Source organism: Nannobrachium achirus (genome assembly GCF_963921795.1).
Source record: "Nannobrachium achirus genome assembly, chromosome: 4".
Taxonomy (NCBI): Eukaryota; Metazoa; Chordata; class Actinopteri; order Myctophiformes; family Myctophidae; genus Nannobrachium; species Nannobrachium achirus.
In genome coordinates this window covers 70377676-70392414 of record NC_137813.1, presented here as the reverse complement: position 1 = coordinate 70392414, position 14739 = coordinate 70377676, and positions in this window count along the sequence as shown.

Here is a 14739-nt window from a genome sequence, read left to right as displayed (position 1 = left end):
AGAATTTAAGATGATCATGTATCAACATTACCTGACTTTCGCCAGATGGTGGCAGCATTGCTCAGAGCGTTATGCAGGCATACGCAATGCTGCAAACCATCTGGCGAAAGTCAGGTTAGTATCAACAGGATTATTCTGAAAACAATCAGAGGCTTGTCTCACACTACACTACCCATAATGCAATGGAGTGAAGTTGTCTCACCTTCTGGTTGAACAGGTCCACAACAGAGGACGAGAGACACCACTGTAGAGAGAGAGAGAGAGAGAGAGAGAGAGAGAGAGAGAGAGAGAGAGAGAGAGAGAGAGAGAGAGAGAGAGAGAGAGGTTGGGGGAGAGGTAGAGAGAGAGAAAAGGGGGAGGGAGGAGGGAGAGAGAGAGAGAGAGAGAGAGAGAGAGAGAGAAAGAGAGAGAGAGAGTCACTGTTTGCCGTGTGTGTGTGTGTGTGTGACACTGTGTGTGTGTGTGTGTGTGTGTGTGTGTGTGTGCGTGCTTGCGTGCGTGCGTGCGTGCGTGCGTGCGTGCGTGCGTGTGTGTGTGTGTGTGTGTTTGTGTGTGTGTGTGTAATGGGGGCAGATCGGACTGATTTGTGGAATGAGGAATGAGGAAGGAATGAAGGCCCCAAAAGAACACTGAATATAAAAAGAAAAGTGCCAGAACGGTTCAAGAAGCTGGATTAAGAGTGTCTGCTAAGGCTAAATGCCTAAATTGAAATGATTTGTAAACAGCAACATAAAGATATAAAAATACATCTAGAAGCTGATTGAAATACCTGTCGTGAACAGACATTCACTCATTCACGTTCATTCAGGCACGGACACAATACTGGCTGATCACAGAGCCAGTTCAGCGCAAAACTATTATGTTACATATTTCATGTTCATGTTTTGGAACATGGTTTTATTAAAGGACAACTTTGTTTTTTTACAACAAGGGTTCATATTTTAGATAGTCATTAGAGAAAAGAAAAGATGAGTGTTAAAATGTTTTCATTTACTTCTTTCTATCATTTTAGTGATTTTAACTATTTTAATTTGCAATATGTATTTTAAGACACAATAAGCCCATTCCCAAGATGCAATGCAATCTTTCATGGCCAGATGTGACTTATGGGGGCTGGTGTAAATAGCAACATAGAAATTGCCGGCTTATTGTGTCTAAAAATACACTTTAGCCACTTGCTAAATGCCCCCAACCACTGAAATCAAAATACTAAAATTGCTAAATTATTAACCCTTGTAGTAAAAAAAAAACAAAGTTGTCCTTTAACATCAATAGCTCAGAACAATGCATATTTTTCCAGAACACTTGATAAATTCCAACCCTTTTCCAGGACTGGAAAAGTGCTTTTCTAATTTCAAAATACTTCCAGGAATTCCATGACCATGGGAACCAACATGCTGTCAAAACCTTTCATTCATAACTTCCAAAACAGCCTCCATGGGGAAAGAATTACAATAATCATATTATGTACCGTATGTAGCAGAGTGACTGCCTAACCCTGGGCCTAAGCCTGATGGCCTCAAAACTTAGATTTCTCCCTCAGTCCAGGGGGTAGAGGGGGGCTTAGCACCCCCTAGCCCCCCCATCCAACAAACTCAATTGTGATGAAACATATTTAAGGAATACATTAATTAAATATACATGAATGTGTGAAAGACAATTGACAGACTTCTATGCTATAAAACCATGCTATAAAATCGTAATGTTTATGCTGGAAAGCATCTTCAGCCACACAAAAACCCTATCCAATCACCTACAGTACTCAGATTTGGAGCTGGAAACTGCCAATGATCTGGTCTGTTCAGTCAATACCCTAAGCAAGAGAATCTTGTTTATATTAGTATTATTCGTTATTGTTTGTTGCTAAAAATTAATTCGCCCCTGCTCTACAAAAAACAGCTCCCCCATAGCCCCCCCCCCCCCCCCCCCCCCAATCACAATTCTCTGGAGCCGCCGCTGGAGACCTGAGTTCGAGTTACTAATAACCTTGTTTGGTAACAAAATAGTGATCTCTGTCTCATTTAATGAACTGAATAGTCAAAGCAAAAGAAGTCTGAATGTATCATACTCACATGATACTAGGTAGGTTTGTGCAGATGTCATCGTGAAGAACTGCATGAAACAGACTGACAGACTGAAGAGTGAGGACCCCTCTGCTCTGTGTGGCTAAAACGCCCATTTCCTGCTTGGTAAGACGCTCAGCCACACATGTAAGCGTGCACGCATGCATGCATGTGCACATACTGTACAATACCCTTGTTGACAAGACTTAGATACGCAACTATTGATTGATTTGTTTTTCCATTAATCAAATAAGAAATGTGGTTTGCAAATAATAATAATAACTAGAAGTTTGGACCGCTACGCAGGGTTTTGGGGTTACAGAAAAAGTTGCAGAAAAAGTCAAATTATACTAAAACTAGCCCTTACCCGTTCAAAGATATGAGCTCCGAAATGATGTGCAGTGTGTGGATTATGGGATGTGCACTGTGCACACAGTATATGAGGGATGGAAAGTAACTTTAACTGGTGCTTGCATGCTAATATGTAGGAGCATCAATGTAAGAAATACCCGTTCCATTTAACGGCTACAGAGATACTGTGTACCGATCTGCATGATTTTGGACAACATCTGTAACAGGGCCAGAAACCCCCCCCCCCCCCCCCGTGTGTGTGTGTGGGTTTGTGTGTGATTGTGCATGGCCTGAACAACAGCGCCCCTCCCTTAACCCTTAAGTTCTGTTCAGATTCACTACACCTTCGTTCTGTTCGGGTCATTTTGACCCGGTGGATATTTGGTTTAAAAAAAAACAACACTAATATAAATTTTAACTTAACAAATCATCATGATACATTGACTTTGACTCAATACCAAACAATTCATATGGTATATTTGGTAAATGTTTGCATTTCTGCTTTGCTATATCACATTAAACACTGAAAGAGCTAGGCGTTTTTACTGATTTAGCTGAAATCCATGTAAAAAAAACGACTTCATTTAATACTGGGCAATATTGCTCATGCTTATAGGAAGGGGGGGAGGGTTCGGAATGGGGCTTCGGAAGGGGGGTGTTAGAAGTGGGGGTGACTGTGTGTCTGTGTTTTGGCATAATACTGTGTATTTCTGTGCTTCCGGGTCAAAATGACCCGAACAGCACTTAAGGTTCAAAAAATATGAGGGGGGTGTAGCATGGGTGTAGTGCAAAAATACTTTTTTTACATGTTCATCTCAGAAGAATCTTTAAGGCCAGTGAGTTTCAGGTGGAAACATTTTTAACTTCTACCTTTTTTTTCAAATGAAAATGTAAAACGGGTCAAAATGACCCGAACAGCACTTAAGGGTTAACATGTGTGGTCACAAAAGGTACTGTAGGCTAAATAGATATAGATACACCATAAAAATGCGAATATACAGCATACGATTTGTGAAAGTGACAAACGGGCTTCACAGTTATGTCAGGTGTGTTCATATGCTGATGGTGATGCGATTTCAGATCAATTGCTCCAGCCACCGAGGAGAAACGCTGAGACAGACAGACAGACAGACACTCACTCACTCAGACATTCGCAAAATTATAGTATAGATAAAGAATAAAGATGCAATATGTTACATTGCATGGTGTAAGTCCATTCAAGGTGGGGGAGGAAGCCTATCCTATGGCCTCTCCAATAGTAGTAAGATAACATCTTAACTAGTCCATACCGGGGACGTGCAAGAGCAAAAGTAAGTCAAAGACATGCATGGTGTGTGTGTGTGTGTGTGTCAGGTGCCCAGTTGTTCAGGCGCCCATATGTCCTTAATGGCCACATGTCCCCAGTGCCCACTCGGCCACGTACCCACATGTCCCTATAGTGCCCAGATGTTTCCACCCCTAAGTGCCCACTTCTCCAAGTGCCCACATGTCCCTAGTGCCCAGATGGTTTTGGTGGCCAGTTGTCCAGGTGCCACATAGTAGATGTAATTTCCTGTGTTCTGGTGGATTTGGGGAGCTAGTTTGATACCAAATCCAGGAGAAATTCAGGAGAAATGACAATTCAGGAGCACTGCAGGAGATTCTGGAGAGCAAGCCTGCCAATAAAGCTCTGTCGAATTGAATTACACGTCACTCCAATGAACTGCAGTGGCAGGTGAGGTATCTAGCGTTCCCACACCACTCTGCCCCCCCACACGCGTGTATCAAAACAGCGGCGCAGTTCGGCCAGTGGAGATGCCCCTCTCGTTCCGCTTGCCTCTGATTGGCCTAAGCCCGTGGCGGCACCCGGGTGGGGACACTGTCATCTCTGTCAGGCGCGTAGCGCGTTACTTTAACAATAACCCGACACGTTATAAGTTATCTTGACAGTAGTTCGGGTTTTAATGTTAAAGTAAAGGCGAATTCGAATAAGCTTTAAGGAAATGCTGAGTATGAACGTTAATTCACATTTTATGGTTTCCTTAATTGTTTCCTACCGCCCATCTATTATTACATTCCTCCTATTGCCGCATCCCACTTCCAAGCCCATTTACGCCCCCTTTACATCGACTTCAACTCATAGGTAGTCGTCTAGAATGTAAGGAATACAGCCCATAACGCTATCATTCGCCCCCCGTCGCCATGGTGACCGCCGTCCATTGGCTCATTCCCAGCTATGGGACCGGCGGATCCAATTTCAACCGAGGGGGGCGTAGCCACACACACACACACACACACACACACAGCCCCTAGAGAGCGCAGCCCCTCCGACAGAGACAGAGAGAGAGAAGCACGGCAGCAGACTCCCCGCTCCAGTCATGTAATGTCAGGCTGCTCCTCGCCAGTCTAGATGTCTCATTCACAGAGCTTTTCCCGTTAACAACGTGGCGAGGGGGGCTAGACAGGAGCGCCGCTTGCGGCGCGACTTTCTAGTGTTTTACAAATGTCTTACATTTTTGGCTGTTGTAAATAAACAGTTATGTCTGCATTTTCTAAGTTATGTCTGCATTTTCTAGTAGTGAACAAAACAAGACAGTATATTTTTATCTTTTCAAAGTGTGTTGTGAGCCGTTTTCACTAATTCTAATTCTCTTTTGTGCCAACCCATTAAAAAAAACACCCAGCACAGAAGATAAATAAAATGAGAGGTCTTTCACAGTACAAGTGTCAAGTTTATTTTGGGCACAGCACAAAAGTGTCAATGCGTGTGTTGTTAAGAGGGGCGTCTCTATAGAGTATAGGGGCGTCTCCACTGGCCGAACTGCGCCGCTGTTTTGATACACGCCCCCCACACACACACATCCTGTGCCCTCCTGCCTGCCTGCCTTCCTGCCTGCCTGCCTTCCTGCCTGCCTGCCTGCCTGCCTGTCTTAGGTTTATACCATTCAACACCCAACACTACATTTACCATACATCAGTGTTTCTCAACCTTTTTTCTGCATGGGCACACTTTTCATGTCCCAAGAATCCATGGGCACGCCAACATAATACGGGGGTGTAAATATCGTCACTGTCGGGACGAAACCTTGTATCTCCAACGCCTCGCACCGCGAGGCAGTTGTGTGCTTGTAGATCGGCTGTTTTCACTAGTTTAAATCATTTTTAAAACGATAAATACTGTCAGTTTCAAAGGGCACACTTGACCCTTCTCAGGGGCACACCAAAGGTCCCCAGGCACAGTGGTTGAGAAACACTGCCATACATAGCTGACAGTGCACTACTGATTCCACTGAACACAGTGTTTGAGATAATTTATGTTGTAAATACACCCCCAAAATGACTTTTTCTCTATTGAGTACGCATGCCATGGAGACTTGAGTTCAATAATATGTTTTTGGTGCGTGCGTGCGTGTGTGTGTGTGTGTGTGTTAGAGTAAAGATCTTGTCCCTAACTGGCACTGTTAGGCCCCACCACAAACACCCCCACCGTTCTATGTATGGAAACTAATGTTAACCACAGATATTCATCCGTTTCATGAAAACACGCTCTAACTGCCAGTAGGGTGACTGCTCTCTATGTAGTGTTGCATCGTGGGTAGTCTGGCTTTGAGCAAAGATGATGTGGTTTTAATGTGTGTAAAAAAAAACTGTTTCTGCACAACTCACCATGTTAACTGTTTCATGTCTGGAAGTCACCATGTTAACCGTTTCATGTCTGGAAGTCACCATGTTAACTGTTTCATGTCTGGAAGTTCATACAGGACATAATATATTATATGAAGTTACGGTGCCATGGCATTCATCCGAAGGTTCATTAGTCCGAAGCTTCATTAGTCAGAATTTGTTAAGAATACTATGCCTAACTCTAACTCTAAACCTAACCTTAACCTCAGTAACCCTAACTAAATTCGAACTAATAAACCTTCGGACTAATGAACCTGTGGACTTATGGGCAGTCCCCGAAGTTACAGGACATAATGTATTATTGAGTGGCGCTCCAGGACATCTGGCTTTGTCCGGCTCTGAAGTCCTATTTCCTGTATGCTCACAGATTGTGGCCTGCCGGTCAAAAAGTCAAACACCCAGAGAACCTGAGAATGAATTGATCTGGAGTGGACACTGGCTGACACACGCTGAGAGACAGAAACATAAGAGTGTCGCAGACACAGGGTTTCTGGGATCACTTCACTTTTCGGGGTTGTAACCGGTTTGATTGAATGATTGAAGACTTTATTAGAAGTTTGCATAGGAAAAGGTACAGTTTCATGATGGTACAGTTCACTGGTACAAGGTCTACTAAAAGGAGATCCATGAAATGACTAAGCTTATTTCCACAGGAAACCATTAAAGTATCTCATATAACATTGAATGACAGACGAATAGAACACAGTACTATGCAGTAGATATGTAAGGAAGATAAAAAGAAAGAACAAAAAAAAAGAAAACAGTAAGTCTAAACAAACCGAAAGTAAAGAAGGGGCAGGGGAGGGTAGGGCTGGGCTAGGTTTGTTTTTTACCAGTTGCGAACGGCTGCTGCCTGTAAGTGGTTTTTCAGGGCAATTTTAACTCATTCTGTGCCTATCCCGAACATGTTCGGGATATGTTCAATCCAAAACATTTTTTTTGTATTAATTGACTTACCCTGAGCTGCTTGTAGAGCCGTGGGTGGTCCTGGCTCGTCCTACGCTAGCCAGCTAGCCATTTTACATGGTCCGACGATATATTCCATTAAAAATGGTTTAAAATACATTTTTGAGACCCCCAATGTTCACCGAATGTTCAGCGCCGCTTCCGGAACGTAGTCCAGTGTGCCTATCCCGAACATGTTCAGGATTTTTAATGAAATGAATAAAATGATCCGAGGCCTTCTGAAGCCTGAGCCTAAATTTAAAATCCAGTGGTCCAAATCCTGGGGAAGCCATGCCGGCCGTGAGCCGCGAACGTAGCCGCGAATCGCCGCCGAATCCAATGAAAAACCACATCTTTGGAGGCCCATATCTCTGGATTGTGTTTTTAGGGATGTGGCGCGAGGTTTATTTACGGCGAAATCGCCGAAAAATGATCTTTAAAATGACAAAATGGGAATAGCTATTCTGTTAGCATTATCATCCGGGACCTTTCCATGACGTGCACGAACGTGAGCACGCGCGTCACTGCAACGTGAGCCCCCGGATGCTAATGCAGTCCCCTATGGGAGAAAGTCTCGCATTCTTTGGTGCCCTCTAGGGGCTGGCACTGGAAGCGTTAAAGGATGCTAGTGATCCACACTCCTTTATGGCCTTCGGTAAGGCTTTCCACATTTTGGTGGTATAGCAGAAGAATGAGTTTGACCCTTTGTTGGTTTTGACTCTGGGTTGAAAGTGATCTGTGGCGCTGCCTCTGGTGTTGTATTATGGACATCCTTAATGTTTATAAAGTATTTTGACAGGTACTTGGGTATCATAGTGGTGTAGTGTATCTTGTACACCAGGCCCATTGCAAGTTGCTGTACTCTGTCATCTACTCTGAGCCACCCCACTCTTAACTGGTGAGTAGCGGTGAGGTGAGTCTGATAGGGAAGGTTAAGCAGGACCCTAATTAGTTTATTTTGGGCTGTTTGGAGTTTAGTTTTTAGGGCTTGTAGGGCGTCACGATAGCATACGTGGACTCCATAGTCAAACAGGGTACCGTTAATCTCCACCACCTGTTCCCTCCCCACCAGGTAAGATTGCATCCAACTCACTGCTGCGCTGTCAAGACCGATGGCTTTTAGTTTCTCAATCAGAATAGAATGATTTACGGTGTCAAATGCCTTCTGGAGGTCCATCATGACCATGCCGCTATATTTGCCGTCATCCACTTCGCGTTTGATTTGGTCAGTCAAATAGAGAAGGCATGTGTCAGTGTAATGAGATTTTCTGAATCCAGATTGGAACTCGTAAATCAGATTATTCTCATAATCTCATAGTCTGGAGCGAAAACCACAACACGTCATGTTGTAGTCCCCAAAGGACTACAATTTTCCGGAACTATCAAACCGGATTCAGTTTTAACGCAGAATGATCAAGGACATACTTGTAGGGCCTTTCTAATAAACTCCTTGATGCAGAGTAGTTTTGCTTTTGAAACAATTGTTTGGTATATGCATCTTTTAGTCCAACTCGTAGCAACTGGCAGAACTACGCTACTCGAGTATTTTAAAAGGGATTGGGCAAACAAACGGGGGGAACCAAATCAAAGCGACGCCGCTTCTTCTAGTGGTTTCCGTGCTTTAGGCGGAAATCAAACGGCCTGTAGTGAACGAACACCAGGCTTTCCCCCAGAAAGCCTGGTAGGCGAGGTCACACACAGGGTTCAGGGTGAATGGGTGTGTCCGCCACTGTGGCATCATTCAGGGCAGATCACACTGTAAAATAATTTGCTGTAAATTTACAGTAAATTACTGGCTAATAATTGCATTACTTTCACAGTAATTTTCACCGTAAATATTGTGCAGTAAATTACTGTAATTTCACAGCTGTGAATTTTGTGTAATTTACTGTGATTTAGCAGTATGTATTGCAGTTATTTACTGTAATATTACAGTAGTTGCCTGTATTTTTTACACTATTACTGTGAATGTAATGCAACTCAGTAGGCAGTAATTTACTGTAAATTTACAGTAAATTGTATCTAATACAGTACAATATTGTACATTTGAATTTATAGGCCCATTCCCACTGGGCCAGATAACAGATTAAAAAGAGCTCTTTCTCCAGATATTTTTCCATTCAAAGTGGATGGTAGATACAGATAAAAAATATCTGCCACAGATATTTCTTTTATCTGTGACAGATATTTTTTATCTGTATCTATCATCAACTTTGAATAGAAAAATATCTGAAGAAATAGATATTTTGATCTGTTATCTGGCTCAATGGGAATGGGCCTTAACTGTGATTTTACCATACATACACAAACATGCTAAAACAAAAAAACAAAAAAACAACTTCATTCATTTAAACGTTTTATTGTACAATTCCAATACAAAGTGCAACATTTCAAATGGATAAAGAAGAACCACACCAGTCTCTCTTAAAGCCTTTTACTCAGTAGAAGTGTTAAGTCTACAAACACTCCTGGAGTTTGGTCTGGTGTCTGGAGGCACTTTTTTTTAACCATTTTGAAAACTGGTTGTCATAGACTTTAGTTATTTAGGAGGCTGCAACACTGCTTTCCTGTGAAACTCCAGGAGTGATTTTGTGGACAAAAAAACTTCACCTGACTTTGTATCAGCATGGTGGTGAGTAGATACAACATTTTCACTTTTGGGTGAACTGTTCCTTTAACTGCAAAATAACTCATCTACTCACCCTCATGCCAGTTGGAACAGAGGTGAAATTTGTCCATATAACACAAATGGAGGTTGCCTTCACAACTTGGGGAGAAATGGTGACTGGTTCTCTCTGGCAACCCTCCAGTGTGTGAACACACTTCAGCAGGCACGAAGTATGTGAAGTACAACTCAACATTGCACTCAGTCACATAAGTCCTGAAGGTATAAGGCAACACAGCAGTGGTAAGAACAAAGCAACCTAATGATTACAGTATGCACCTTGCTAACATGCAGGCCGAGACAGAAGAGGCGAGCATTGCTGAATGAAGTGACAGGGCATCGGCAAAGAATATTGGCAATTTTACATAACCAGATAAGAATAATGGCTGGTGGAGTTGGACAAACAAGAGTAGGGCTTCTGGAACACGTATGAGTGTGTCTCATATTCGAGTCCTGCATACCATCGACCATTCAAAGTCCACAAGTTTTCTCAAATGCTTATGAGTGTGTCTCATATTGGAGTCCTGAATACCATCGACCATTCAAAGTCCACAAGTTGTCTCAAAAGTGTGCTCACGTGTGGGTTGATACGCCACGCTTCTTCGATTTGGAGCCTCTCAGGGTTAATGCCCATGAAGCACCTGTAAACAATAAGACAAGACAACAACTTTTAGTTTCACATAAACATATATTGCATCGTTTATACAAGGCACATGCAGCGGTTCCCATTTCCCTTAAGTAAACCCTACACCAGGGGTTCCCAAACTTTTTTGTCTCAGGGTACCCCATAAATATCTTTTTAATCCGAAGCACCCCTACATTATAATTTTCACTCCCAGCACCTTATATTTATAGCATATCATCGTTGTCGAGTGGAAACCTTGTATGTCCAAAACCGTTAGTTTTGTATTTATCATCCATAAAATGGGTAGCACTTTATAATAACTATACACTATAAAGCATTAGTTAAGCATTAGTAACTAATTAATTCATCATGAATTCATCATGAGTTCATAGTTTATTAATCATGAATTCATCATTAGTAAGGCATTATTTATACATTAACTGAACATTAGTAAACACAGTAGTTAAGCATTAGTAACTACTGAATTCATCATGAGTTCATACTTTATTAATCATGAATGTGTCATTAGTAAGGCATTATTTATACATTTACTGTACATTATATAACCCAGGTTCCAAATAAGGGTCAATTATATGGTGATAAAAAGTCAAATAAATGACTACCTGGTTATGCATACTGGTTTAAATAACTCATGGTTAATTCATTGCATCATATGATTTTGCTTAAAAACAACAATAAATAGTTGGTTCATCTACAGTAATAAATATGCTTAAAAAGGTTGAAAACTCATGCTGTATTGTGTAAAATGTGCCAAAAACATTTTATATGTGAGGTTAAAAAATCGGGCTTTGAACAAATCCCTTTAAGTGCACTCGACTATAAAAGGAGCACTGCCCCTTTAAGAATCTCTTCCTGATACAGACAGAGTGTATGATCAACAGAACAGTGAGTGAACAGAGAGAAAAAACGTCAGACAAAAGACAGTTTTGAGCATTTATTTTCGAGAGTTTAAGTGTTATTTTTGTACAATATGAGTGTTTAAAGGCCTAGCCAAGTTAGCAGGAGTTTGAGCCAACAGAATCCAGTGCTTCAGTCAGCAAAAACGAACTTTGTGGCTAACAGCTAAGCTAAAGGCCACTTTTAACCGCACAGATTCGGCGACGATTCGGCGGCGGAAGGCGGCGGATAGCGTCGTTTGCCGAACGGGAGCTCATCGTCAGGTTTTCGGCAGCGGGTCGGGAACGTTATCGACCGAAAACTGGAAAACTGGACTTGCTCAGTTTTGTACAGTCGCCCCTGGCCGTCGGTAAGATTGAGGGAGTTGTAGAATAGTTTGCTACTGTTGCAAAACCAAGCCAAAATAAGCCAGAGACATTTTCCCGTCGCATATTTTTACTAAATACCATATTCTCAATCACAACTCTCAGTTCCTATTCCAATCTGATCCAAAGCAAAGCTAGTAAATAGTGCAGCAGCTCCCTGTGTTGTTGTTGTTCTTTTTTTTCCCCTTCTCCTCTGCACGGAGAACACACAGTGGCTCCGGTATGGTTGCCAGATTCTGTGAGTGAAATAAGCGACCAGGTCTATGAAAATAAGCCCAAAAGCAGCGACCAGTTTCACCTCTGAGCTCTATTACATTAGTTATTTTATAAAATAATGTTGAAAGCAAGGCCAAATAAGCAACTACACTTCAGAAACAAGCCCAAACAAAAGCAACCCACAACTAGCAACATTATAGGAAAACAGGATCAACGTTGCTTATAACGAGCAGACCTGGCACCACTGCCATACAGTAACTACAGTCGGCGTCGTCTGAAAAAATAAAAGTGCTTAGTTTTTTGCAGTTCTTTGCAGTTCTTTGCAGTCTGTGTACAGTCAGAAGTAGTCTCCTGTAGGCTGTTTGGTGTGTAGACACCTTAACTGGCTGCTGCTCATCAACAAGCCTGACCAGCAGCTGAAGAAAGACAGGAGAGATAGTTTTGAACTGAGTGGGTTCCTCTCCATGTGAGGCAACACACAGACATCGGATGGCAAGCTATTGGAGACCCAGGAACTGAATCTACAGAAAACATCTATTGGACCAACTGCATGGTTTGACCAAGTGACTTGAACAGAGCTCTGACTGACTATTTTTTGGAACTGAGATTTGACTTTGAACAGAACTCGGACTAACTAATATTTTTGAACTGAGACTTTGGACCGAGCAACTGAACTGTTTTGATCATCCACTGAGTTAACTGAACACAGATCTAAGGAAGAGGAAAATACAGTGACATTTCATTTGGAAGTTAGATATTGACAATATTGCACTGTTTTGTTACTAAAATTGATTGCACTATTTTTGATAATTGATTGTTTTTGATATTTTATTTTATTATTTTCTGTAAAGGTTGAACTTAAAGGTCATATTAAGGTTAAAGGGGAGTTTAAAGGTACTTGCCTGCACTTTTTATTTTGAAAGCATACTTAACCTGCTGAAAATAGCTCAAATAAATAGGTCTTACCTGTTTAAATAGGCTGAAAATATAATAAAGATTGACCGGTCCTAAATAGAAAACTATCTTTAGTTTGAATTAACTGGATTAAATATTTAGTTGGTAAACTAAATAGAAAAACTGACCTAAGAACCTGCTCTAAAAAAGAAAGGTGTTGAATGGTTTTTGAGAATTTTGTCTACCTACCTCCATCATTGTAAATAGTTTATTGTATGCATACTATTTTTGCTTCATTATTTCATTCAGTAAACTTGACGTCTTTATTATTCACATTTAAGCTCTTGTCTCTGGTCTATTCTTTTAGTCACCTCCTCACGAACCTAGAAATACGGTCATTTTCTACATCACTGCTTCTATCTCATTTATAAATGCTTTATAAGGCATGAATAGTCCTCACTTTAGATGGGCTCACGGAACATACTTAACTAACGAGTAGTAACTACCTTAATAAATCATTAATTGATGATGAATTCATGATTAATAAAATATGAACTCATGATGAATTCAGCGGTTACTAATGCTTATTAATCATGAATGTTTTTTTTTATTATTACTATGTTGTTTCAGGTGTCCGCTTTTGTAATAAATACGGTCATTTTCTACATCACTGCTTCTATCTCATTTATAAATGCTTTATAAGGCATGAATAGTCCTCACTTTAGATGGGCTCACGGAACATACTTAACTAACGAGTAGTAACTACCTTAATAAATCATTAATTGATGATGAATTATGATTAATAAAGTATGAACTCATGATGAATTCAGCAGTTACTAATGCTTAACTACTGTCTTTACTACTGTATTTACTAATGTACAGTAAATGTATAAATAATGCCTTACTAATGATGAATTCATGATTAATAACTATGAACTCATGATGAATTCAGTAGTTACTAATGCTTAACTACTGTGTTTACTAATGTTCAGTTAATGTATAAATGATGCCTTACTAATGATGAATTCATGATTAATAAAGTATGAACTCATGATGAATTCAGTAGTTACTAATGCTTAACTAATGCTTTATAGTGTATAGTTATTATAAAGTGCTACCCGTTGAGATAATAGCCATTTTGGTTAGAACTGACAGAAAATAACTGTACTTCAAGTTTAAAATGATACTAAATATTTGTCCAAATAAATAAATTCCAAATATTATCAAATGATTTCGCGTCACCCCTGGACTGCCGTCGCAGCACCCCAGGGTGCCCCGTCACCCACTTTGAAAACCCCTGCCCTACACCACAGAAAGAAAGTAGTACTGAGAGTAAGTAACGTTCAAGTATCAATGTTGCAAGCAATCCAGTACAATGCTTCAGTACAATTTCAGTGTTACAATACCTCCAATCCAGAGTACACACACCATCCTCAGGATATAGCAGATTGAAGTTGTTGTAGATCGCGAAAACCACAGCTATCCAATAATGATCCCATCGTGTTGTCCCATCACCAGCATCCAGGCCATAGAGGTGAAATGCTAATTGAACAAGAGTAGAATTTCAATGATCAGCAACATCACAAACTGTGACACAACTCACTTTATTTTGATCTTACGGGCATTTAAGACAATTCTCAAATTAGGGTCAGATTCAGCAATGTTTTTTTGTCTGGGATTTTGAAGGGTTTTTGAAGGTTAGACAGAAATATAAGCCAGATTTAGTCACTTTACTTACACTATTTTTACAACCAGGTTGATGTGGACCTCCAGGGGTCCTTGAGGGAGTTCTAGGGGGTCCCCAGCTAAATGATAATTAGGAACTAAATGGACCCATATTGGGTATGTAACTCAGAACCAAATGGACCCTAACAGGTCCATTTTGGTCCCATTTGTACACTGAGAATTACATTAACATTGATTTTACAATATACTGTAGATTGGGGTCTCAGAGATAGATATGCCATTAATGGACACTGATCAGCTTATGTGAAAAGTAGCTTATGATCACGTAGATTATAATATAAAATCCAG